This window comes from Grammomys surdaster, unplaced genomic scaffold, assembly GCF_004785775.1.
Source record: "Grammomys surdaster isolate TR1022 unplaced genomic scaffold, NIH_TR_1.0 99, whole genome shotgun sequence".
NCBI lineage: Eukaryota > Metazoa > Chordata > Mammalia > Rodentia > Muridae > Grammomys > Grammomys surdaster.
This window is the reverse complement of record NW_021604578.1, coordinates 3,415,559-3,443,340: the sequence shown is the minus strand read 5'-3', so window position 1 is coordinate 3,443,340 and position 27,782 is coordinate 3,415,559. Positions and strand designations below refer to the sequence as shown.

The 27,782-nt window shown below is 36.8% G+C and overlaps 1 pseudogene; it reads left to right on the top strand.

Annotated features, from left to right (window-relative positions):
• The first annotated feature begins 19,676 nt into the window (after positions 1-19,676).
• On the top strand, positions 19,677-21,219 carry LOC114635973 (annotated as a pseudogene).
• The last annotated feature ends 6,563 nt before the right edge of the window (positions 21,220-27,782 follow it).

The window sequence follows — 27,782 nt, the reverse complement described above, 5'->3', positions numbered from 1 at the left end:
TCACTCCACTCTTCCTCTGTATATTGATTGAAGCCATAGCTAGAATAATTAGATATGTATATCAAATAAGTACAAAAAGTAGATTTCAAATTATTTCTATTGCAAATCACATTTTTCTAGACCTAAAACACGATATATGGAGTCCACTAGAAAATTCATGGATGTGATTAGTCATCACTTTCATCTACTTTCTGAAAAGTAGAATAGAAAATAAACAAAGGTCCTCATTTTACTCCCCTAACATTTGGAGGTTGTCTCTGCATCTGTTGCCTGCCTTTGTATCCTCGTCCCCGAGGTGGGCTGCTTTGACTGGGCTCATTGGAAAGGCTGTACCTAGTTCTGCAGGAGCTTGATGTCTCCAAATGGGTTTGTCCTCAAGGGGGTGGGGGGTAACTTCCCCTTCTCTCAGGAGAAGGAGAGGGGGGGAGTGGGGGAAGGGGTATGTGAGGGTCAGACTGGGAAGGGAAGAAGAAGGGGTGATTATGATCAAGACCTAAAATAAAGAAAAAAAAGCAAACAAGCAAGCAAACAAGAAACAAAAAAAGGAAGGAAAGAAGGAAGGAAGGAAGGAAGGAAGGAAGGAAGGAAGGAAGGAAGGAAGGAAGGAAGGAAGTAAAGAAGGAGAACAAAACTTGTTAACATGTCTATGTCCCAATAACAACCTTACCTAGAAAACAAATGGGGAAGGGATGAAGTTTCAATAGCTTTATTTATTTAAGTTACAAATGAAAAAAAAAATCACCAACAAAAGACTATTCAGTGAAAGACTTAAGATACCAAAGTAGATGACATATTCAGAGGCAGATGCTCACAACTAGCCATTGAACTGATAATGGGGTTCTCAATGGAGGAGTTAGAGTGAAGATTGAAGGAGCTGAAAGGGATTGCAGCACAATGAGGAGAGCAACAATACCAACCAACCACAGCTCCCAGGGTCTAAACCACCAGCCTGGGAGCAGGTAGGGAGGGATCCAGGGCTTCAGCTGAGTGGAGGGCCCTGCTGGGCATAGGTGGAAGATGAGATCCTTGACCTCATGAAGGCTGGATGCCCCAGGGGGTGGGAATTTTGATGGTGGGGAAGTGGGAGTTGGGGTGGGTAGGTAGGGGTTACATCCACAGAGAAGAAGGAGGAGGGGTAAGGGGATATGGGGTTCCCGGGTGGGTGAGGGATGGAGCAAGAGGACAACATATGAAATGTAAATAAAACATCCAATAAAAACATTAAAAAAAAAAGATACCAAAGTAGACACTCAGGTAGCCATAGCACTTGTTACCAAAGAGAGAAATCATGGAGAAATACTGCTGTATCTAATTTCAAAACATATTATAGCACAGTACTGTCATAAAAGGCATTTAGAGTATTGTAATAGATTAGAGGATTTAGAAACGAACCACACAGAGACACTTATTTTTTAGACAAAGCTGTCAAAAATATACACTGAAGACATCACAAGTTTAACAAGTAATACAGGAAAAGCTATATTTTTATATGTGAACAATGAATCTAGATCCATAACTTTCGGCATGACTAAAAATCAATTCAAAATGAATCAAAAACTTTAATGGAAGACCTGAAACTTTGAAGATGATAGAGGAAAATGTGTGTGTGTGTGTGTGTGTGTGTGTGTGTATGAGGACACATGCTCGCCTGAGTTCATTTGTGCATGAATGCATGTAAACCTGTGTGTGCTTTAGTCATGATACTAGAAAAAGGATCATTAGTAAGGAGGAAGACTCTAAACAGTGCAGGAACAAAAGTAAATATGTATGAAATGAAAGCACATGAGAAGGAAAGGAAACAGCCAGAGAAGGCAGGCCAATTTGAGAAGGAAGGCAATAGGGAAAAAAATGAAAAGGAGCAAAGTATAAAGACAAATACATTTGAAAATGACTGCAAAGGTCTATTAGGTTGCAATAACTTAAATAGTCAATGTATTCATAACAATAGGATATTCTTGCTAAGAAAGTCTAGTTTCAACTAATATTCTCATTTGAAAGAAATTAGACATGTTCAACTGGATACCTTGAAGTTGTAGTTCAATACTTATTTCTATGGCTATCTTGAAGCACTACCAACATTTGAACTTGGCCTATAATTAGCATCTCAGTGCTTATTTTCAATTAAATATTCAAAGTACATACAGAGTAGAGGAGACCATAGTTGTCAAGCCAATAAAATCCTGTTTATTTAAAGTGACTATAACTTACTGGTAAAAATAAGACAACAAAAATGTATATCAAAAGCCATATTAACAGGCCATGTGCATCTATGGTCACTGCTTTTAAAGTAAAAAAAAAAAACAAAAAGAAAAAACCAGATTTCTTTACATATGAGTAACCGATGCATACAACAGAGAAACATTATTCTTATAAGGGCAAGTTCTTGGAGATTTGAAATGATTAATTATAGAACATATATATATATATATATATATATATATATATATATATACATCTGCATGAATATACACCTATGTACTTATACCTTTTACCATAAATTAATGTTCAGTTCATCATTATGGTCATATTAATATATAATTTAAAGTACATGCAATAAATGACTTTAACAGATTTAATTTATGAAAAATACCACAGTAAATGTTAGATATGAAGGATTTATTTCTACTTGATTTTTTTTTCTGATAAGAATACCTTAGGAGGAACTCCTTCATGGTAAAAGGCTACAGCGACTAAATGAATAAACATCATAAGTCTATGATTGTGTGATAAGTCATGGAAACCATTTCCTATAGAAGGATTCACAATCTGGTCACAATGTGGGAGATTCTGTTCCCTGGGGGTTATATGTTGCAGAATTCTCAGCAGCATCATGTCTCTGACATATGGGCACCTTCTGGAGGACCACCTGTTGTTACATCTGGAATAGGAACTTGACCCCCACACTGCTTAAGGTCTTACATTTTCCTACATCCACCCATTTCTTTTAGTGAGACATTGTGTGTTCCTACTTATAAGTCTTCTGAGAAGCTTAGCAATTTTAGGAACTGCACTGCAGTTTCCTCATTTCTAATCATCATATCTATCTTATAAGGAAGCCCTAACAGTCTTTTAAAAGTATGAAATAAGAGAAATAGATGTTATTGGCTGTTGGGTAGCCACTTAATGAATTTACTATATCTAGTCTATTGATTGTATAAAAGAAGGCATATAGGGGACATAATCTCCTAAACATCATATTATAAGAAATGAGCAATTCTACCATGCGAAAATTCTGCCAAAGCACACTGAACTACTTTTCAGACAGCTTAGGTATAAGAAAACCTTAAAGTCAGTTTTCCAGGTAAAAGTCCATGCACATGCCCCAAGGGATTTCGAAGTACATGACACTAATACTCTTCTGCTTAAGTCATTACAATGTTTCCCAAGAGCTAGTGATTACTTTAAGGTTTCTTTAGTTCTCTTCTTCCATGAATCAGAAGAGTATATTTCACTTTTGTCTGATGTCTAAGTGAGGTTACGGTTCAGACCCGAGCTAAGCTATCAAACAATATTCTTGGCTTCCAAAGCACTTTTAATAGATCACATTTAAAATGTAGACATGTTAGTGAGCTTTAGAAGTACTAGTATTCAGGAGCTTAGCTTTATATCAGGAATTACTGGGGCTAGATCTTCTATAGTACTTCTCCCGGGAACTGGACCGAGCAGGAGAGACGAAACAATTCAGATAGAGCCTATACTGCTCAGTATGTACTAGTGTAAATGGTACGTATATTTAAAAACAAAGATGCCAGTTCCTTGGATTTAGATTTGAATGGTCTGGAAATTCTCTCATGACTCATATTTGGTGATATGTAACAATTAGTATCTATTGCAAAATGAATAAAAAAATAACATCTTAGGAAGATCCTGTGGGGTTTGCAAAAGGTGATTTCTTGTTAGAGGGCCACACAGTCTACATCTATGGGTACCCAAATACTTCCACTCCTGTGCTTGCATTCTTTCATATTTTTATTTGCTATTGTTGAATGCATTATATATATATATTATGAAGAGTGGGGTGGTATGCATGCCACAGGCCTCATGTGAAAGTGAGGGGACAACTTTGTGAATTCTGCTCCTTGCAACCACCTTTTACAGGATAAGACAATAGAACTCAGTTCACTGGGCTTGTGCCTCAAGCACCAATACCCACTGAGCCATATCACCAACCGATGCTCATTGTAAGTTTGTGATCTAATGTCACACATTTGGGAGTGGAATGAAGAAGCAATTTAAGTTCTCTTCAACAAATGTTTATCAACCAGTCACTATATACAAGGCCTTGATGTGTGTCTTATGACTCTGATATCAAACAAGAGACACACACATATCCACAGATGCTTCATTCTACAGGAAGGGATGAGTCTGGAGAGAAAATGTTATAAAGCAGTTAGACAATGGCTAGTATGTAGCAACCAGATAGGACAAGTCAAGAACCACCTCGAACAGGCTTGCACAACAGGCACAGTTATAACTGTGGGAATCTTAACTTTTCCTTCCTAGTATTCAGTAAGTAAGGTTTATGGTTAAAGTTAAGAGTACATAAATACCTGTCCTCCTGGATTGTTTGGTAAAAACAAAGTAGTACTTAGTACTACGCTTCTGGTTCTCATTGCCTTGGACTTCCTGACTGGGACTTAGCCATCCTTGTGTCTCTTTGAAGATGAGTTCCTGAATATTTTATAAAGTTATTTCAGTAAAATACCAAGCACTTATTCTTTATCACAAAAAATTTATACTGTCACTCATATAGCAGTGCAATAAGAACATAAAGCTTATTCATACTATTAGGAATTAATACACATTTAATAGTTGTTTAATGAAATACAGAACAAAATAGCTAACATTTCATAAATGTAAAGGTTACAATGATGCATTTAAATGTCATAATATTAACAGTATATGAATGTAATGTTCTTTTAATTAAAATGAAGATTTTAATTTAAATGAAGTCAAGCCTGTATTGATCTTTCTTCAGATTTTTTCCTGTAGTGTTGTATTTCACTAGGGTCTCAGTGCTCAGTTAATTTTGTTTCATTGTATAAGATGACACTTCCTCTGTGCCAGACACTACTCACACTCCCTGGGTGTCTTCTCATATAGTCCTGATTGCAGTCCTCAGGAAATGTTATCATTTGTCCTCAATCTTCCAAGGAAGAAAGTGATGCATAACTAAGTCGGGTTTTACCTGTTGCTGCTGCTGCAAGTGACAGTCCTAGGCCTGGAAGGCAGGCCGCCTGTCCTCAGTGAACATGCTCTTAAGCATTATCTTAGGGTTTCTGCTCTCATGGAGACGTGGAACGGCTGCAGGGGGAAACTACACCTGAAGAAAAGACAAAGGATTGAGCTACCATCCTAAGCATACATTCAAACTAAAAACCTCAATGAAAATATATTGATAAAATATATTGTTTCTAATACATTTATATTAATTTATAAAATGTGACTATACTATGAAAATTCTTTAAATTGGTTTAGTGCTATCCTGAGATTAAAATTGAATGGCACATGGCATTTTACACATTATCTTTTTTCCTTTCATTCCTCTTTTACTCTTCTGTGAGAAGAAGGGTAAAATAAAGCTACAATTCAGAGTCGTGTTGTTAATGGCAATTATCATTTCTTACTGAAAGTTAAAGATTCAAGAGGAGAAAAAAGAAAAGGCAATCATATGTCACATGGCAACAGTTTTTAAACTTCTAAATGCAGTATCCAAGTGAAAGCAATATTCAGGACAACCGGAAAAGATTATAAAGCACACCATTTTAGTATAATTTAATATGTACCTTTATAAAACTGTCTTAGTATATTTTCATATTCAGGCCACTTGATAGCTATCATTTTCAAAATTATTTCATTGGTTAAATAGTCAATCTGACAAATATGTCATGAGACTTATCCTTGCAAAAGAGCACATCTGTAAAACACTAGATCATGGTGGACAGTCACCTACATGAAACATTAATATTTATATACTGGCTGAGTAGGAAGCTACAATGAAATTATTTTTCTAAAAGAGCTCCTTCTTATGGAAACTCAATTTTCAGAAATCTGTGATGCTTGCAAGTGTTCACTGCAGAAAGCTGTACTCCAAAAATTAATATTTTGCAATACAAAATTGGCATAATGTTTTTAAAGGAGTGAGCTATAAACATGAAAGTCATTCCACTCACCTCATCTCTGGCTGCTCCACTCAGCTCTGCAAAGATGTGAAACCGAAAGACTGAACTAAGCATTAGGTTCAGATTTCTGAAAGTAACATCAGAGACTACTGGGCTGATCATTTTGAGATTTAGAAATATTCAAGAGTATAGCAAATTCACTGTAAAATCTTTCTTTGATGCATGAATGTACAAGGATTCATATGGATTTTCAAAGGGTTCATGCTGTTTGCTGAATATTTAACACTAGTAAAATTCATATGTTGAAGCCCTGGCACAACACAAAAGTAGGAACTTTGGGATGCACTCTAGTTGGAATGCTTGTGGTCTTCCATCCACTCATGTCAATGATCAGCCTCCATGGAACAGAATCATCTTTTGGAAAATTGGTTGAGTAATGAATGATTCAACTTCATTACTCGGAGTAATATTCTCATATAAAAAAATCTCTAAATGAATCTGACCTTCTATTCTTTCACAGAATTGCAGTGTTAGGCACGTCTGTACTAGGAGCATAAGATATCAACATGAAAGAAGGAAAGAAATCTTACCTACCACCAAATCCACTGTCACTTTGTTCCTGGGCTTTGCATCCTCTCATGAAATAAATGTCTAAGTATTAATGCTTACCGAGTCCTGGGTATTTTGCTGAAGTATCCGAAAGCAACTACTATAAGAGGTAATTAGATTTAGAAGAAGTGAAGAGTTCACTGCCCTTACAAAAAAGGAGGCTGAGAAGCCTGGGGGAGGTAGCTCAGTAAGTAACGTGTTTCCATGAAATCATGATGACTGGAGTACAAACCACAGTGGTTTGTAAAATGCCAAGTCAAACTTGTAAACCCAGGACTGAAGAGGAGGAAGCAGGGGGATCTTTGTGTTCTCTGGCCTGTCAATCTAGACAAATTGATGAGCTCCAGGTTCAGTGAGAGATTTGTAAGAAGTGAGGAGAATGGAATCTGCAACTGTCAAGTATAGATTGGGGGGCATCTCAAGGACAGACCAGAAATCTGGGATAAGGTAGGCTCCTAGGAATCAATGGGGGTGACCTTCGCTTAGACTCACAGCAATGGGGATGTGAAACCTGAAGAGGCCACCTCCTGAAAACAGAGAGGAACCTCAGTGGAGTGATAGGGACTCCAACCCACCCACAAAACTTTCAACACAAAATTTATTCTGTTTATAAGAAATGCAGTGACAAGGATGTAGTATAGACTGAGGAAGAGCATACATGGGGTGAACCTAGGCTCCCCGTACATAGGTAGCGGATGAGCAGCTTGGTCTTCGTGTGTGTCCCTCAACAACTGGAGCAGGGGCTATCCCTAAAGCAGTTGTATGCCTGTTATGTTCTCCTAACTAGGCTTTCTTGTCTGGCCTCAGTGGGAGAGGATGCACTTAGTCCTGTAGAGACTTTGATATGCCAGAGTGGAGGGATACCCATGGAACAGGGGACTACACCCTCTCACTCATGGAGGAAAATGGGGAATGAGGGGAGGAACTGTGGACAGGGAAATAAAAAAGGAGGGCACTGGTTGGTATGTAAAGTGAATATTAAAAAAAATGGAAAGGATATGTGATAAGGGAAAATTAACGGTAATACTGAACATTTACCTCCAATCTACTACACATACACATGAATGAGCACACACATATGTAAACCGGCACACATATACACACGTGTACACAAATATCTACACACATATATGCAGATATATACAAAACAGAAGATGATAATGGGGAAATAAAACCCTTTCCCAACTAGGTAAGGACAGAAGAGAGCTTAATTATCAACCAAAAAATGTTCCTTCAACATTAGCTGCCTCGAACATACTCTGGTGTCCAACTTTCCAGTCTCCAGACGTGAGGAATAAGTCAGTGAACGTAGATCTGCTCAACCTGTGGCTTTTTCTGGAAAGCACATTTAATAAGTTGGACCTTTTTCAATGAACCTCTTACTTTTTAAATATGGTCTTTCTGTGTAGGTAAGTAGGCCTCAAACTTGCATCATTTTAACATAATTTTGTCTTTGAAAAATTATTCTTCAAATAGTGTCACATTCTTAGGTCCTAAAAGCTAAGACTTCCACACATAGAATTCTGGGTAGATATGGTTCAATCATAACCATTGAGAAGGAGATGTATAGCCGACTATGGAAGGAAGGATGGAGATATGGGCTGTGAAGAAAATGATACAGTGTGGCTTTTACAGTATCGATCAAAAATGGTCCAATTTAAATGTATTTTTATCTTTCTCATGGGTTTTAAGAGCTACTCAGGATATTAAATAGCTACTTAGATACTCCTAGGTACCTAAGCATCTAAACTAAGCTAATTCATAATGGAACGTTGGCTTCTCCAAACTAAATCTCAGATGACAAGTCAAAAAACAAAAGGAAATAAAGGTATAATAATGGCTATCATTGTTTTCAAATGCCTTTGAGTTTCTTAATAACACTTTAGGATGATTGCAAAGTTGATCAAACAGGAAAATCAAAAATTAATTTGGAATTTTATTTTAATATACTTTTCAATCATGAATGTTGCATGTGTGCATTTAAATTCACTTAGAATAATAAAAGAAAATTCTTTCTAAAAATAAACCACTGAAATGATGTTTGACAAACTTCTTGCTTCAATCGATCTTGGGAGACTGATCCTGATGTAACACAGAGTTCTGTCTCTGTTCATGCTGTGGCATATTGCAGTACCCTAGGGGTTGGTTGTTGCCAGTAGACCACCACTTGCCCCAAAACATCACAGCCTCTTGACATTGTCCTTGGTTACTGAAAATTTTTTTAATTAATTTAATTTTTTAATTTAATTTATTAATAAAAAAATTTAAAAAAAAAAGAAAGAGGGTGCTACATCTGGCTACTTGAGATCAGATAAGATGCTGCAAGAGGGGTATAAAGGTTTGCACAGTTCCTGCAATAAATGAGTTTTGCCACTTATCTGACTCACAGTGTCTGGGTCATTGACTCTGTGCCTTCTCATCCCCACCCCCAAGGGTCGAGGTTGAAAGCAAGAGTTGAACTAACTAGAAAATATTCACAATAATAATTCTAATCCATAGAGTGCTCACTGCATGATGGGAAACACACTTCTTTGGTTGTATGGGTTACTAAGTTCTTTTCTCACAATAACATACAACATCACATAAACATTATGGTAATATGTTTAACACTCATATGAGGATGATGCAGTAAAGGACTGGGAAGATTGCTTGCTGGGCATGTGTGAAGACGTTAGTTCAGATCCTCAGCACTCACATAAAGTCTACACATAAAGTCGATGTCTAAATCCCCTTTGCTGGACAGAAGGAAAAGAGACAATGGGATGCCTGCAGCTCATAAGCTAGCTACACTAGATGAAAAGGTGAGTTTCAATGAGAGAAATTCCTCAAAATTCAAATACGAGAAGTGAATGAGGAGGACATTGCGATTTCAACCTCTGGCACTCAACGTCCGGCCTCTATGTACACTCATGCAGTGGCATAAATGTGGATAAGTACACATACACACACACACACACACACACACACACACACACATTATGATTCATTTAATGAATTTGCAGTAAGGGAATGCCGTAACACAGTGCCTCAGTTTCCCCTCTAAAAGTTAGGGGGCATACCAATTACTTATTCATGAGTTACATTGAGTTACAAATGACTTATTACAGTCAAGCACTTAAAATCATCTCCTGTCTCACAGTAAGTCCTGAGTGTTAGCATTTTTATGATCATAGATCACTATCAGAGGACAGTATACATTTAGCATTGTAAATTTTTATTGCCTAATTTACCACCTTGCTTTCTTTTCAGTTGCAGAACAGAACGCATTGCAAGCTGGCTGTATGGTTGTCACTCTGCAGCAAGGCTGGCACTGTTTTCAGGGGCTCTAGTCACTTTCCCTTGAGATAAAAATCCCTTTCTATAACAAAGCTCAGGTCAAAACTGAGCAAGACCTTGCAGGTGTAACTTTGTGCTACCTAAATAAAACGGATGAATAGAGGAGGTGCCTGGTTATTTCTAGGCGGAAACAGAATCAAAGACGTGAATGACCGCAGGCATCGTATGTCATACTATTACAAGGGCAATTTGTTAGTCTCCTAAACATGGTAGAATATTGGGTTTTGAGCAAACAAAGGAAATGATGAAGTCGCATCCACTAATTCTCTGCAAGCACTGCATGTATTGGGTTTAACACAGATTTAAATAATAGGATGCAAAGGGGGAAGGGGACACAGAGTTACATTTCAATGACATTGAATAGTAGCTCTGTTTGGGGAAGGTTATTTTATCTTTTAATGGTGCCAGGTGTAAGATACAAGGAAGGCATTCCTGAAGGACATTTCAAGAAACAATGGCAAGTCTCAAACAGAGAAATCTCTTGAACACCAGAAATAACCAGAATGATTTGTTGCCTTTCAATATACAGTATCCATTTGTTAGCTATGAGCAAGAATCAGTTCCACCAGTAATTAGTGCAATAGCTTCCACTAATCGTGATCTGTCACACCCTACGCTCTGCTCTTAATATCAAATAAAATATTAAAATGTGTGACTTTTTTATATCATCAGCCTTAAAAATCTCACTAAGTTATTTTAATCAATATACTTGTTTTAAGTAAAAGCCATTTACTCTCCTGACTTGTACATTAACCTTCCATTAAGTATTGGTGAAGAAGTTAAATGTACCTTAGTCAATAATGCTAATGCAGGAGATGCTGTATTACCTATGGAGAAATGCGTATTCATATTATGTTAAAGTGGCTGTTCTTAACGATTAGCCATTATGTGTCAGGAAACTGATAATAAATTTGAAATATTCCACGAGACAATGAATTATAATGTTGAAACTAAGTTCTCTGTACTGTAATAATTTTGAAATGAGGTCATCTGCTTCTTCTGGTCAGTGCCTTTTAAGGCAATGATATTGAAGTGATGAAGACACCCTTGGTGACACTTGAACTTCACCTTGCAGTTTCACATCTTGGTGGGTAATAAATGGGTCTGCTAATTGAAACAGAGGAGCATGAATCTACTGTGCAGCAGTGTTTTTACAATTACTCCTTTTAAGTAATGTGCCTTATCTCTAAGCTGCTTATGCAAATGTAGAAATTCTTCTACTTTGAAACCTTGTTGGATAATTTTGCGTATCCAACTATCATGGAATACTATCCATTTTGAATTCAAATTCCTGAGTGATCTAATATGCCCCCAAGATTCTGCAGATATTCTCTTAATTAAAATGTTTCTATAAAAGTAAATTTAACAAAGTGAATTCTAATTGACTTGTGAAATCTTGCAAATGCATTTAGTCTTCATTGAAGGAAAACTAAATATCCAAAACAACAACATAAAATCAGGTACTTACAAGTCAGGCAAAATAAACAAACAAAAGATATACAGCCTTTTTATGTAAAAATTTCCAGATGTCTCCTTCCACTGTTGTAAAATGTGGTTATCCATCCCTGATCAGACCTTAGTATCTAAAAATATCTCTCCATGTTTGTAAGACTAAATAAATGTGACAAATACAGATTGAACCAACACATGAATGTTAGGAACCTGTCACAATCCATGACTACTGAAAGGATTATATTTGTCTTTTCTAAGTGTATGTATGCTTTACCCTATTTAGAAATGCAGCATTGCAATATATGAATATATAAAAGTATGTGTCACATATGTGTATGTATTTTTCACATATATGTTAGGTTCTAGAGAAAGTCTATACTCTATCCACTAAAAATTAAATTTCTTATGAACGGTCTTTGATTTGTTAGCATAATTAAAAACAAAACAAAAATTAATGCCTAACCTGACAGTTAATAAAATGTTTTGAATTCCATGGCATAAACTTCTGCTTATCAAAATGTGTAGAACTCTCCTCTCCTGGTGCTGATATTAACACAAAGGTAGTTCAAGTTCATAAACTCAGTTTTTAAGGTAAAGTGAGATGTCCATTTATCATCAGCTAAAGAAAGATGTTGATTTTGGTTACACTCTGCATGTTTTAAGCACTTGTTTGCTGTGTATTGTAACAAACAACTCAAGTTTTCACATGTATTATTAAATTTAGACATAAGAATATATTTTTGTAATGCCAGCAGTCAGGAAACGGAAACCAGAAGATTGCTTCAAGTTTGGGGCAAGTTCTGGGCTAAATAGTGAGTATCAGGCTGTCTAAAGTTACATAGAAAAACCCTGCTTCTTATACACACACAGATACACACAAACACATACCTCTTTTTATTGATTATTTTGGGTTCTCACATCATGAATCCCAATCGCGATAGGTCACCTCCCAATTCTCCCATGTACTCATCCCTCACTGTCAAAAAAAAAAAAAGAAAAAGTAAAAAAAAAAAAAGTACATTGTGTGTTGTTCATATGCTCACTAGAGCATCCTAAGGGAAGGTGAGTCTTTCTCCAATTGTGGCCCTTCCAGAAGCCATAATTTGAGGACAGCCTTGATGTCCAGCCTCAAAGCTGGAGAGGGAGAGGGAGAATGCAAGGTCTCCAAAACTCATACCATTATCCTCTGCCTCTGGGCTGTGGCTGGCAAACGGTGAGGCCAGCTCTTGCATACCCACAAATGTCAACATCGCTTCAGGCCTCAGCCCACATCACAGACATCTTACATGGTAACATGGGCCACACACATCAGTATGGACCCTGGGCATATCAGAACTATCGGTCCTCATGGCCATCATCAGTTACAAGGACCATGGGCCTCCACTTGGCCTCAGGTGGCTACACATGCCACTCATATCAACATCCCCGCCCCCGACTCCCCACAGGCATCAAAGCCCGAGGACATCACCAAGACTTCAGACCGTGGCACCGACTGCATATGTCTACATGGATCTCAGACGTCATCATAGCCTGGGGCATGGACCACAGACACTAGTATGGCCTCTGGTGGCATTTCAGACAAACGTGGTGCTTCGCGGAGGTCCAGAAAATGGTTCCAGAAAGTGAACCATTGCGGTGGAATCCCATGTCAAGTGGGAAAGTTAAGAGGTCAAATCTATATCTGCACAAGCTCCAGGTTGCTGCACATCATCCTGCTAACCTTACTGAGCAATGACATCTTGTTGACTTCAGTCCTGTCTCTCACCTGTCACTTCCATCACATCTCCGGCCCTGCCTCTTCCCAGAGTGCACCCAGAGCGCCAGTTTTTCATCTTCCCGATCCATATTCTTGTCATTACATATATGTTCATTATGGTATCACCACCATCCTGTACTATGAGTCATGGGTGGGCTTCGGGTGTCTTCTGCCTGCCAGGACCACCATAAAAATATAGTTTGGTATTACATTGTTTTATAAAATGTATACGAATGAACAAGTAATGTATTTAAGGGTCTCATAGTTTATAACCATCAATATGTAAATTTCCTTCAATTTCATTGCATTATATATAATTTTCATTTCATTGTATTTATCAATAAAACTGCTTTGAAAGACAAAGTTTCAAGCATGCAAATATTTATTACAGTCTTCAAAGAGGAAATGAGAAACCTGTCAGAATTTTAAAATCATACACATAGTATTCAAAAATATGCATTCCTTATTGAATTGTTTTAATATTAATCCACTACAGATATAGCATTGTAATTGAGGATCTGTTCATCAATTGCTTAGGATAACGCAAATATCAAACAAGGAAAACCACATGCCTTACCTGGCCAAGATTTCAGGGCAGAGGTGGTTATAATTTCTAGCAGAGAACCTACTATTATTTTTGCTAACTTGTCATAGTATCAGACTACTTCAAATAAACCCTAATCAGAGAAGTCTCTTTTTAGAGTGAATAGAGGTGAATAGAGACACTTCCAACTGGTGAACATGCAAAGAACAATGATTTCCAAGCATTTGGCTTTGCATGAGACATCAGTGTTCTGTGCAGAACACAGAGAACATGGTAGGAGAAGAAGCCAGGAAGAAATGCCATAGGAGTCAGAGGCTGAGGAAAACTTAGGTAAAAGCAATGTTTTCTGTACAAGGCAGAGATTTTTATCCTCATGAATTCACTGTTTTATCCATCGTCTACACGAGATTTGCAGAAGATCTAACTAATTTACACTCCAACATGGATATGGAAAGGGACCATGTGCTCCAACCTCTAAATGTGGTGCCATGAGCACTTACTTGATAACTGTGAGAGAAGTGGCAGTTATTCATTTATTTATTTATTTATTTATTTATTTATTTATTTATTTCTAGAATGTAGCACATGGTAGATTACCCATGATCCAATAGAATGCCCTACGATCATGAACTTACAGAAAGTAAGTAATTGGACTGAATGGGATGTTAAGAACGAAAAAAGTGTATCAAGTTGGAAAGGGGACTGTGGTGGGGCCTAAGAAAAGTTGGAGGGTGTAGGATGTGAAAAATATCTAAGTATAGTATTTGCATACATATGAAATTATCAAACAATGGTTATTAAGAAGCTTAGAATATGTTCTTTAAAAACCCTGAGAAAACCAACCCCTGTGCTAACAGCCTTCATCATACCCATAGCACCATCCTGGCTAACTTTAATAAACTGAGTGTATAAGACTAAAATGTTATTGACTTAGATCATTTGTATCCATCCATACTCCTCCTACAATGTGATTTTATAAGTTCTTGAGAATGGACAAAGACTAGAAAAATACATAATTGTAATCTTAGTTTACTTTCCTTGTGAAAACTTAGCTTTGATAATAAAAATTACACAGTGTCCAGGCTGTTCTCCAATTGAAAATCTCCCTTTCTTAGTCTCCCAAGTGCTAATATGACAGGCAGGCAGCATCACATCCAGTATAAAAATCATTTTGTTAGTAAAATGGTAATATGTGTCATCAGTAGCTGTTCCTAGAAAAACACTGTTTTTCAAAAGTCTATTAGAGGGAAATTTATTTTTTCAAAAATTTTTCCATACTTCAGGGGACACTATTACTGTTCTAGTGACTTATTACCATAACCTAAAACAAAATTCTCTCAATTGTAAATAATTTTGTATTCATTTATTTTGATGAGAAATTGCTCACACAAGCATCAATGCATACATATGGAACTGAGAAGAAACTTAGAAAAATACAAAAATATTCTCTGTGAAGAACCACATAGGAATAGTTCACATTCTGGATAACACGTTCCAAAACACACGTTCATCAAAAGGTCCTGAGAATGGAGCACCAGAGACTTTCTATTCCACAATGTCTTACTTGTCTCCTAATCACTGTGTGATAGAAACCACAGTGTGGGTCCTGTCAGACATGGGCTGCGAACTGATATATGGATGTAAGATAGACCGGAGTGCTTTACTTCTTTTCTATTGAATTTAAAAGATATAATGGATGTAAATCCTTTAAAACTTCTCTGACAGAGTCAGCCTTCAATACTGGAAGAAGCTGTATATCATGAAGTTTAACTGCAGAGGCTCTGCAGCCAGACTGCCGGAGTGTGAATCCCCCTTCTCCCACATTTCCTCACGTCACTTGAACCAAGTGTGCAACCTCTTTGTGTCTGCTGTGCTGAGGTCTCCATCTGTGAAGTGAGGATAGTAATCAGGTGACTTCACAGACTAGGTGGGAAGATTAAAAACAGAAAGTCCAGGTGAGCATTCAGAACAAAACTACAAACGAGGCTTTGAATGACATCAGTTGTTATTATCAACGATATATATAGTGCTTAATAAATATTAGCCCCTTCCCTCACCTTTCTTCTGCTTATTCCAAAGAGGACTCATTTAATCATTTCTTGTCTTTTTCTAGTTTCAAATGTACTTGATATAATTTTTTCTTTTTCATATACTGAACTGTTATCTTATTACAAATAATGGTATATTAATGTTATACTTAATATTTTAGATAATAGTTAAAACCTCCTTGTGTTTAAAAGATATCATCCAGGGTCGTAAATGGATTTGCTTTTGAAATGACATTACTTCTGCTTAGGGATGATGACATAGAGAATTCATTTTGAGCCTTCAGAGTATAAACAAAGACACTATTCAAGTGTCATAAATTCTTTTAGCACACCAGATGTAAAATCAATTAGCTGTAGTAGAAATATAGACACATATTTTGAGTGCTATATGATTATAATTACTTGGTCTGCAGGTTTTGAAACATTAATATGAGGGGTATGGCTTGAAACATATTTTGTTGTTATTTTTATTTTAACTTTAAAATTTTTCTGTTTAATTTTTAACATTTTCCCTAGATAAATGCAGTAAAAACTCTTTTAGAAACTTCATAACATAACATTTTCATTTTCAAAAAACGTCTCAGAACGTTTGTTCTCAGGGAAACACCAAATTTTCCCATTCTTGTCAGGAAAACAACTAATTTACCCATTTACCATGGCGTCTCAGAAACGAGTGCATACATCCTGAGATTTCTTAAATGATATGATATAAAAGAATCTATCCATTCTCTCAGAGGCAAAAGTGAGGGGGCATAGTGTGAAGAAATCTTGAAGGAGAGTGGGAAGAGGGGCAACATTTGGAATATAAATAAATAAAACAATTAAAGGATATTCTATGGGCTGAATATTTTTAATTGTATATTTGTAAAAAAGAAGAAAAATGAAAACCTCAGTTTTAAACTATAATACCAAGATAACAGACAGCAAAAAATATTGAGTGGCAAATTCATGACTTTTGAGAGAAGAGGTTAGCAGGCTTTACTTAACATAGTTCCATATGTCTAGACTATGTGGACCACAATCATATTGTAAGAAAATAAAATACAGGAAAATTGCCTATTGCATTTTGGTAGCTTGCAGTCAAGTATTACCTGAGTGTTCCAATGGGTAGCACTGTTAGCACAGGCTTCACAGAAAATCATTTTCAGAGTAATCACTTTCTGAAAATGTTACCACCAAAGGCACATTATCTATACATGTCATCTGGATAAAAAGCAGGACATTAATTTTCCTTATAAAATTTTCTAATTTTATGTCAAATTTATTTTGAAATTTTTTTCTGCTTTTTTAGGAATAGAATATAATCGATATAGATCATTAATCTTGCAATCAAAAGCATTAATATATCATATAAATACTATATATATATATTAAAATAAGGAGTATAAAATTTCAAATTTGCAAAACAAATCATTTGCTTTGGAGGACATTTGAGATTGTTCATTTATTGTGGATATATGATAGAAAAGAAGAAATTAAAAATTGTAGCAGAGAGTGTAATTTATAATTATATTCAGATTTATTTATTTAGTAATAAATGATATGTGATTGTACTTTATATTTCAGTATCCATTCTACTGACAATAATGATTTATATTTGCCAAAAGAGTTTATTTTGCATCTTTAAATGCTCTGAAAAGTCAGTAGAGGTATTCAAAATACTGGAAATATAACTCTTGAAAACAATAGACTGTTTGCTTTCCATGGCTTAACATAAATAAGTCTAAGATTAGAAAAGACAGATGCTTTAGTAGAAAATTATTAAAAAGGTTGAAATTAAGAACATATAAAAAAACAAGGATATTGGAACCATCATAAAATATAACCAAGATGTTAATGTCAGCAGACTATCATATCAATTTATAAATGTGTTAGAGAATATCCAGAACAAGACAGTTAAAGTCTTTAAAGAGATAGTGGGATTCTGAGAAGATGTAAAAAATTACATAATAAAATAAAACTAAGATGCTCAAACTGGACAGAAATATCACTAACATTTTTGCTGTGCAAGCATAAGGTTTGAGGTTTGATAGCCAGAACCCTTGTCGGAAAAGCTAGGAACAATGTATATACTTATAATTCCAATACCCTGAGACTCAGAGATGGGGGTTCTTGAGGTGTATTGCCAAAACAGCCTCAGTCATTGTTTCAAAAGAGAAAGTACCTGAAAAATACATCTGAGATTGACTTCTGACTTCCACATGTGTATGTACACTTATGCACACAAATTACAAATACTGTACCCACACTGAAACACACATAGTACTACAACATATCATCTATAGTTCTCAGTATACCATCCAAAACTGCCAGACAGAAACCAAGGAAATACATCCCTATACAAATAGAAGAAACACGCAGAATATTAAACAGATATGATGAAACAAGAAACTCTACACAGAACATTATAACTCTAAAAATATAGACCAATGCATGAGTATTGAAGGCTCCAACAGATAACAAAAACCAAACTAACCAACCAAACAAACAAACAAAAAACATGTCACATAAAAAAAGAAAACCCATGAAGATAACAAATGTTATCTCAGTGACTACTTTGGAAGGCAAGAGATTCTGAAGTATTTCTCCAAATTCTAAGAGACCATGGGAGCCTAACTGGACTAATATACCCAGAACAACTATATAACACATTTGAAGAAGAAACATTTCCTAAAAGTATTCATGTCCACCACACAAGATTTTAAAAAAAATTACCTGAACAAATATTGTGACCAAAGGAGAAGAATAAGCATAGACAAGGAGCTCTAAAGAGAAAACAAACTAATATACAATTACTGAAATACACAGTATGATTAAGAACACAAAGAAAAAGTTAAAATTATGTAACATCATTCATTACATTTCTTTTAGTAATAACTTTAAATATTAATCACCTTAACTCTCTAATCAAGTGTCACAGTTTGGTAAAGTACTTTAAATATATAAGGAAATAGTTTTTTCTGTAGACAACAGAAGATGGATAATATTTCTTAAAGATAGGAACCACAATAAAATGAAAGGAAATAAAAAACATTTCAAGCAAAGGGAACATAAGGCAAGCAGGCATTTCTAGTGTAGCATATGAATAATTAAACTTCATACTAAAATAAATAAGTTGAGGTAAAGAACATTTCATTCAAATCAAGCTACTCAAGAGAAAAATTAATTAAGAAGATATTACATTTCTAAATACATTTGGTATAAGTACTGGTGCATCTAATATTGTACAAAGCAAACTGGAAGAGTTAAAGACACAGGCTAACATCAGCATATTAAGCACTGAACATGTTCTCAATGCACAGGTCACCTGCACAAAAAGAGAGAATCTAAATTAACAAATTAGAAATGAAGACAGAAACACTACAAAGAAATTCTGAATATTTTGGGAAAATTAATTAAATTGGAATTCAAAAAAGAAATAGATGACTGTCTATATTCATCCAAACCATCAAAAATAAACTAAGAAAAGATCAACAATCTTAACAGACCCACAACAATGTAGGAGAATAGAACTGTAATAAAAAGACCTTGAGACTTAAAAAAGTCCAGGACCGGATGAATTCACAACAGAATTCTAGAATGCATTCAATGAGGAGCTATAGCCAATCTTTCTTATTATTTTTTTTTTATGAAACAAAAGGGAACAAATCGTGATTCTTCTTACAAAGTGTGTATTACTTTTAAATCAAAAACCAAGGAAACCCACAACAACAGTAACAACAGAACAAACAAACAAACACAATCGGTCTCTCTCTTCCAGAGGGGTCCCCTGCCAGTTATCGGAGAGCACTTGTTCCAGTTCACCCACCATGGCGTCTGTGAGGACCCTGCCCTTCGATGAATATGGGAGCCCCTTTCTCATTATCAAGGACCAAGATCGCAAGTCCGGTCTCATGGGGCTTGAGGCCCTCATGGCTGCCAAAGCTGTAGCAAACACAATGCAGACGTCACTGGGACCAAACGGGCTGGACAAGATGATGGTTGATAAGGATGGCGATGTGACTGTGGCAAACGATGGAGCCACCATTCTAAGCATGATGGATGTCGATCATCAGATTGCAAAGCTGATGGTTGAACTGTTCAAATCCCAGGATGAAGAAATTGGAGATGGTACCACAGGGGTGGTTGTCTTGGCTGGTGCCCTGTTGGAAAAAGCTGAGCAGCTGCCGGACCGAGGCATCCACCCAATCAGGGTCGCTGACGGCTATGATCAGGCTGACCGAATTGCTATACAGCACCTGGACAAGATCAGCAATAATGTCCATGTTGACATAAACAGCCCTGAACCTCTGATTCAGACGGCAAAAACCACGCTGGGCTCCAAAGTGGTTAACAGCTGTCACCGACAAATGGCTGAGATTGCCGTGAATGCCGTCCTCACAGTGGCAGATATGGAGCTGAGGGATGTTGACTTTGAGCTCATCAAAGTGGAAGGCACCAAACTCATAAAGGGTGTGATCGTTGATAAGGACTTCAGTCACCCACAGATACCGAAAAAGTGGTTGATGCTAAGATTGCAATTCTCACGTGTCCATTTGAGCCACCTAAACCAAAGACAAAGCACAAGCTGGATGTCACGTCTGTGGAGGACTACAAAGCCCTGCAGAAGTAAGAAATGGAGAAGTTTGAAGAGATGATTCAACAGATTAAAGAAACCGGTGCTAACCTAGCTATTTGCCAGTGGAGTTTTGATGATGAAGCCAATCACTTACTTCTTGAGAAAGGCCTGCCTGCAGTTCGCAGGACCTGAGATTGAGCTGATCGCCATTGCAACAGGAGGAGGGATTGTCCCAAGGTTCTCAGAGCTCACCTCTGAGAAACCGGGTTTTAGACAAAATGCTGGTTATCGAGCAGTGTAAGAACTCCAGAGCTGTAACCATTTTCATCCGAGGAAGAAACAAGATGATCATTGAAGAAGCAAAATGATCCCTCCACGATGCCCTGTGTGTCATCTGGAACCTCATCCATGACAACCGTGTCGTGTATGGAGGAGGGGCAGCCGAAATATCCTGCGCCCTGGCAGTCAGCCAAGAGGCAGACACGTGCCCAACTTTGGAACAGTATGCCATGAGAACGTTTGCAGACGCCTTGGAGGTCGTCCCCCCGGCCCTTTCAGAAAATAGTGGCATGAATCCCACCCAGACCATGACTGAAGTTTGAGCCAGACAAGTGAAGGAGAATAACCCTGCCCTTGGGATTGACTGTCTGCACAAGGGCAGTAACGATATGCAGTATCAGCATGTCATAGAGACCTTGATTGGCAAAAAGCAGCAGATCTCTCTTGCCACACAGATGGTTAGGATGATTCTGAAGATTGATGACATCCGTAAGCCTGGAGAATCTGAAGAGTAAAGTGTACCGTTTACCACTGTGACTAAATAAAGGGTGTGTCTTGCTGAAAAGATTAAAAAAGAAAGAAAGAAAGAAAGAAAGAAAGAAAGAAAGAAAGAAAGAAAGAAAGAAAAAGCAAACACAATCAAAGCTATAGTCAAATATCCCTGAAGATTCAGTAATTTAATATTGGCATCCAAAAATCTTCAGTAAAATATTTGCAAACTGAATACATGATGAAATAATCAAAAACCCATCACATAAAAATACAAAGACAGAAATCAAATGATAATATGATTAGATAAAGAAAAGTTTTTAAAAATTTGATATCACTTTATAATATTTATTCTCATGGAATTACTAGGAATCATAATCATCATCATAGTTATTTTATATTTTATATCATATATCACATATCTATCATATATCAATCATATGTATATATCATACATCATACACCATATATCACATGTCATTTATCATTCATGTCATATATTATATATTAATTATGTAATTTGTATTTATATTCACATTTATGTTTATGTTATTATATATTATAATAATAATTATCAGGTTAAGTATAGAAAAATCAAGTTATTCCTTGTAAAATAAAGAATAAGACAAAGTCTCATACTCCCCACTCCTATTTAGTAGTGTTTGCAGTTAGAGAAACAGGACAAGAGAAGAAACAGAAAGTGACACACCAGGAGAAGAAATGTATACCTGTTGCAGATGATCTGATTCTATACATTAAAAAAAAAGACTCTAAAGACTCTACCAATAACCTCCTAGAGCTGATAAATACTTTCAGCACAGTAAGAGGACATATTAACACACAGAAATCAGTAGTCTTCCTATATATAAATAACAAACATTATGAAAATGAAACCATTGTTTATGCTCTCAGTCAAAGAGTGTGTAAGATAACTCAGTGTGCCCCATGATTCTGGGAGTAGAAACGGGAAGGGCTATTGTGAAGATCTTCAAAAGAGGAAAGAATCTTGACACCCTTCACAATAGTCACAAATAATATAAAATACTTTGGTGTAACTCTAATCAAGCATATGAAAGATATGTATGACAAGACCTTCAAGTCTCTGAAGAAAGAATTCAAAAAAGATTTCAAAAGATGGAAAGATCTCCCATGCTCATCGATTGGCAGGATTAATATAGTTAAAATGGCCATCTTGCCAAAAGCAATCTACAGATTCAATGCAACCACCATCAAAGTTCCAACTCAATTCTTCATAGAATTAGAAAGAGTAATTCTCAAATTCATTTGGAATAACAAAATCGCAGGATAGTGAAACAATTCTCAACAATAAAAGAACATCTCAGAGAATCACCATCTCTGACCTCAAGCTGTATTACAGGATAATAATGATAAAAACTTTATAGTATTCATACAGAGAGAGGCAGGTAGACTAACGGAATAGAATTGAAGACCAAGAAATGAACCTACAAGCCTATGATCACTTGATCTTTGTCAAAGGAGCAAAAACAGTCCAGTAAAATAAAGACAGCATTTTCAAAAAATGGTGCTGGTTGAAGTGAAAATCAGCATATAGAAGAATGCAAATAGATCCATTCTTATTTCCTTGTAAAAAGCTCAATTCCAAATAGATCAAGGACCTCCACACAAAAACAGATTCACTGAAACTAATAGAAGAGAAAGTGGGGGAAAGCCTCAAAAACATGGGCACAGGGGAAATTTTCCTGAACAAAACACCAATGGCTTATGCTCTAAAATCTAAGATAGACAAATGGTGCCTCATAAAATTGCAAACCTTCTGTAAGACAGAGGACACTGTCAATAGGACAAAACAGCGACCAACAGATTGAAAAAGATCTTTACCAAGTCTACATCTTATAGAGGGCTAATATCCAATATATACAAAAAACTCAAGAAGTTAGACTTCAGAGAATCAAATAACCCTATTAAAAAATGGGGTAGAACTGGGCGGTGGTGGCACACGCCTTTAATCCCAGCACTTGGGAGGCAGAGGCAGACGGATTTCTGAGTTCAAGGCCAGCCTGGTCTACAGAGTGAGTTCCAGGACAGCCAGGACTATACAGAGAAACCCTGTCTCAAAAAAACAAAAAACAAAAAACAAAAACAAAAACAAATAAGGTAGAGACCTAAACAAAGACTTTTCAAACAATTCTTGAATGGCCGAGAAGCAGGGAAATGCAAATCAAAATAACCCTATGATTCTACCTCACACCAGTCAGAATGGTGAAGATCAAAACTCAGGTGACAGCAGATGCTGGCCAGGATGTGGAGAAAGAGAAACATTTTTCCAGTGTTGGTGGGATTGCAAGATGGTACAACCACTCTGGAAATCAGTCAGGCGGCTCTTCCGAAAATTGGACATAGTATTCCTTGAGGACCCAGCTCTAACTCTCCTGGGCATGTACCCAAAAGATGCCCCAACATGCAACAAGAGCACATGCTCCACTATGTTCATAGCAGCCTTATTTGTAATAGCCAAAGGCTGGAAAGAACCCAGATGTCCTTCAACAGAGCAATGAATACAGAAAATGTAGTACATTTACACAATGGAGTACTACTCAGCTGTAGAAGACAATGACTTTATGAAATTCTTAGGCAAATGGATGAAACTAGAAAATGTCATCCTGAGTGAGGTAGCCCAATCACCAAAGAACACACATGGTATGCAGTCACTGATAGTGGATATTAACCTAAAAGCTCAGAACACCCAAGATACAATTTACAGACCACATGAAGGTCAAGAAGAAGAAAGATCAAAGTGTGGACACTTTGGTCCTTCTTAGAAGGGGGAACACATACTCTTGGGAGGTAATACAGAGACAAACTGTAGAGCAGAGACTGAAGGAAAGGCTCCAGCCACAAATATAACAGAGAATGGCCCTATATCAATGGGAGGGGAGGCCCTTGGTCCTATAGAGCCTTGATACCCTAGCATAAGGGGATGTTACAGTTTAAGGCAGGAATGGGTGGGTGGATGGGACAGCACCCTCATAGAGGCAGGTGAGGGTGATGGGTTAGGGAGTTTGCAGAGGGAAAACCAGGAAGAGAGACAACATTCGAAATGTAAATGAATAAAATTATCAGGAAAAAAAAGATGATTGTGCAGAGTTTGGGTCATAAGTGTTTCCCAAAGGCTCAGGTATCAAACATTTGGTTCTTACCCCAGACACTTTTGGGAGATGATGGAAAACATTGAGGAATGGTGTCTTGGTGTTGCTTATTCAGAAATTATGTTATAGGAGAATGTTGGATGCTAACTATTTGCCTTTATTTTGTTCTCTTACCATGGGGAATACTGTTTTTTTCTTCCATGCTTTCCCACTGTTCTTGACCAAACACAGTCTAAAGAAGTGGAGCCAATCAGTCATAGCCTTGAACATCCAGCATTTTGAGGAAAAATAAACCTTTTCTTGTGACTCCATAATTTCAGCTATTTTTTATAGCACCAGAAAGATGACAAGACCAGTTATTAATGAGATTCTCATTACTATAGCTTCATAGTTTACTAGCTTAATGGATAGTTTCCTTTAGTATTTGAAATTATAGCCACACATGACAGAATCTGAAACAGTTATGTTATAGTTGTATATCATCAAGTTCAAGATGTTCTATATTCCCTTGATAGCTGAGAATTCCTTAAAAATTTATTTCTACAGAGTACTATACTGACTCCCTAGGTAAACTCATTAAAATATGATGATAATATTTTTAAATCTTTTTTGATTAGGGTCTAATTTAATATCTAGATGCAAATATCTGCCACTACAAAAGTCTAATTTCACTGATGTTTTGCTACCTGCATGATGAGGCAGACACTTTTTTTAAAAAATTAGCCTTGTGTTCCTCTCTTTCTTGAGTTTAAGCCCAAGAAAGAAGAATGATTGACATGTAATAGGGATACTAGAAAACCCAAATCAAGGGCTTGCTTTCATGGGAGGAGCTATCTACCCCAAGCTTTCTACAGCCACCAACTGTAGATCCTATACTTTCATCCTGCTAAGGGGCTCTGTGATCATTTGTGTGCATGCCCTGACAGTCTTCCCTACTAGGTCTGAAACAGTTTCTTCTTATTTTCCTAACAGTGGTATTTCTTCAGTCACTTCCTGTCATTTGCTTCATCAATTTTCTTTTATCTGAAATGGAATGCCTTGTTTTAACATTCCCTTCATGCTCAGGGACTTATCCACAATTTTTTCTATCTCGCTTATATCTACTATCTTGTAAGTGTTCAATCCTATACATAAATATAGCCTTTAACCCTCCTTTTTTCTTTACTTCCCAAAAGAAATTCATTCCCATTTATTCTGTCTGATGAATAGTTTTATTTTTGCATTTTCTTCTTCTATAAGCTCCCTCCACACAATACTTACCTTTAAAAGATAAAAATCATGGCATGGAATGACATAGTAAACAGTTAACAACTCAGTCATTAAAAACTTTTAGTCACCTCCTGTTATACACAGAAGAAAATTTCTAGCTCCCACTAACCCTGAATTGACCCAAACCCACTTTTGTGATCCCACCAAACACTTTCTCCCTACCTCCACCTTCCCATATGATCTCAAGTCATGCTTGCTCTCCTATTCCTCAAGCATACTGAGATTCTTCCTCCTTTTTTCTTTTTTTATTAGGTATTTTCTTTATTTACTTTTCAAATGTTATCCCCTTTCCTGGCTTCCCCCAGAAGCCCCATATTCCACCCCCCTCACCTACCTCTTCTATGAGGGTGTTCCCCTACCCACCCACCCACTCCTGTTTCCCCTCCCTGGTATTCCCCTATACTGGGGCATCAAGCCTTCACCAAACCAAGGGCCTCTCCTCCCACTGATGCCCAACAAGGCTATCCTCAGCTACATATGCAGCTGGAGCCATGAGTCTCTCCATGTGTACTCTTTGGTTGGTGGTTTAGTCCCTGGGAGCTCTGGGGCATCTGGTTGGTTGATATTGCTGTTCTTCCTATGAGGTTACAAACCCCTTCAGCTCTTTCAGTCCTTCCCCTAACTCTTCCATTGAGGTCCCCAGGCTCAGTCCGATGGTTGGATGTAAGTGTCTGCCTCTGTATTAGTCAGGTTCTGGCAGAGCCTCTCAGGAGACAGTTGTATCAAACTCCTGTCAGCAAGCACTTCTTGACATCCACAGTAGTATCTGGGTATGATGACTGTATGTGGGATGAATTAGTAGGTGGGGCGGTCTCTGCATGGCCTTTCCTTCAGTCTCTGCTCCATTATTTTGACCCTGAATGTCTTGTAGATAGAAACAATTCTGGGTTAAAAAATTTGAAATGGGTGGGTGGTCCCAACCCTCAACTGGGCATTTTGCCTATCTACTGAAAATGCTCTCTACAGGCTCTTTCTCCCCTTTGTTGGGTATTTTGGATAATTTCATCTCCATTGGGTCATTGGGAACTTCTTGCTTCCCTGGAATTTGAGACTTTCTAATGGCTACCCTCAGTTCCTCATCCCCCACTGCTACAAGTTTCTGTTCAATTTTTCAATCATCTTAACCACGTAATTTTAGAGAAAATATTAGAAGCTGGATGTTAGAGTATTGAGAGCTGATAGGAAGTTGTGAAATGTAGTGACAGTGGAGTGACTCTATTGCAAGAATATTAACCATCTACAGGGAAAAGGAGAAAGTTAGATTGACTATTAGGAATAGGTATAATGCCCCACAGCTTTATACAGTTTAAGGGTGGTAAGTTAAGCAGGTGTATTTGCTATGAGCAAAGTAAAAAGCTGTATTTTATAGATGTAGGAGAGAAAATAGTCAGAGAACCTGCAGACTATAAGAATATAGAGGTATGATAATGACAGAAATTACCAGAACAAATCTAAAACAAGTAAGTAGGAGATTTCATTTGAAATTCGATGTTTTTAATATGTGAAACAATAAAAATCAGAATAGATTTAAAGATAGATTAAAGGAAATGAAATAAAAAAAATTCTCTTATCCAAGAGGTTTATGTAATCCAGTGGGTAATAAAAGGGAAAACAATATTAACTTAAACATCTATAAGGTGAAATACTCAATAAGATAAAGCCATACATTTAATTATTTTCATTTAGAAAATTTCTACTGTATAACTGAAAATTCTTCTTCAATATGTAGCCTCCAGTGTCTCTGAGTTGACATCTGAGTCTCTTTAAAAAGGGTATGTAAACAGTTCAAGTCAAATAATGAACCATAGTTTACCAGGACCTAAAAATGGTTCATGTCTAAACAAGTTACATCTTTATGGAGTTAAATCATAAGATAAGAAGTTAGGGGTTTGTTGCTGTTGTTGTTTGATTGTTTGTTGTGTTAGGGAACAACCAGGGTCTTGTGGATGACACACTAGTACTGTAACACCAAGCTGCATTCACAAACCTTAACACTTCCCTTATAATATAATGAATTCTAGGGTTTGGAGAGTCACTTTTTTTTTTGAGGGATGCCCTTGTAATTGATCTCATGATCATGCATGTATGAACAGGAACATTCAAACTCAGAGAGTAAATAAATAAACAAATTAATATTAGGGTATGAAATTAAAGGGAGATAAATAAACAAATTAATATTAGGGTATGAAATT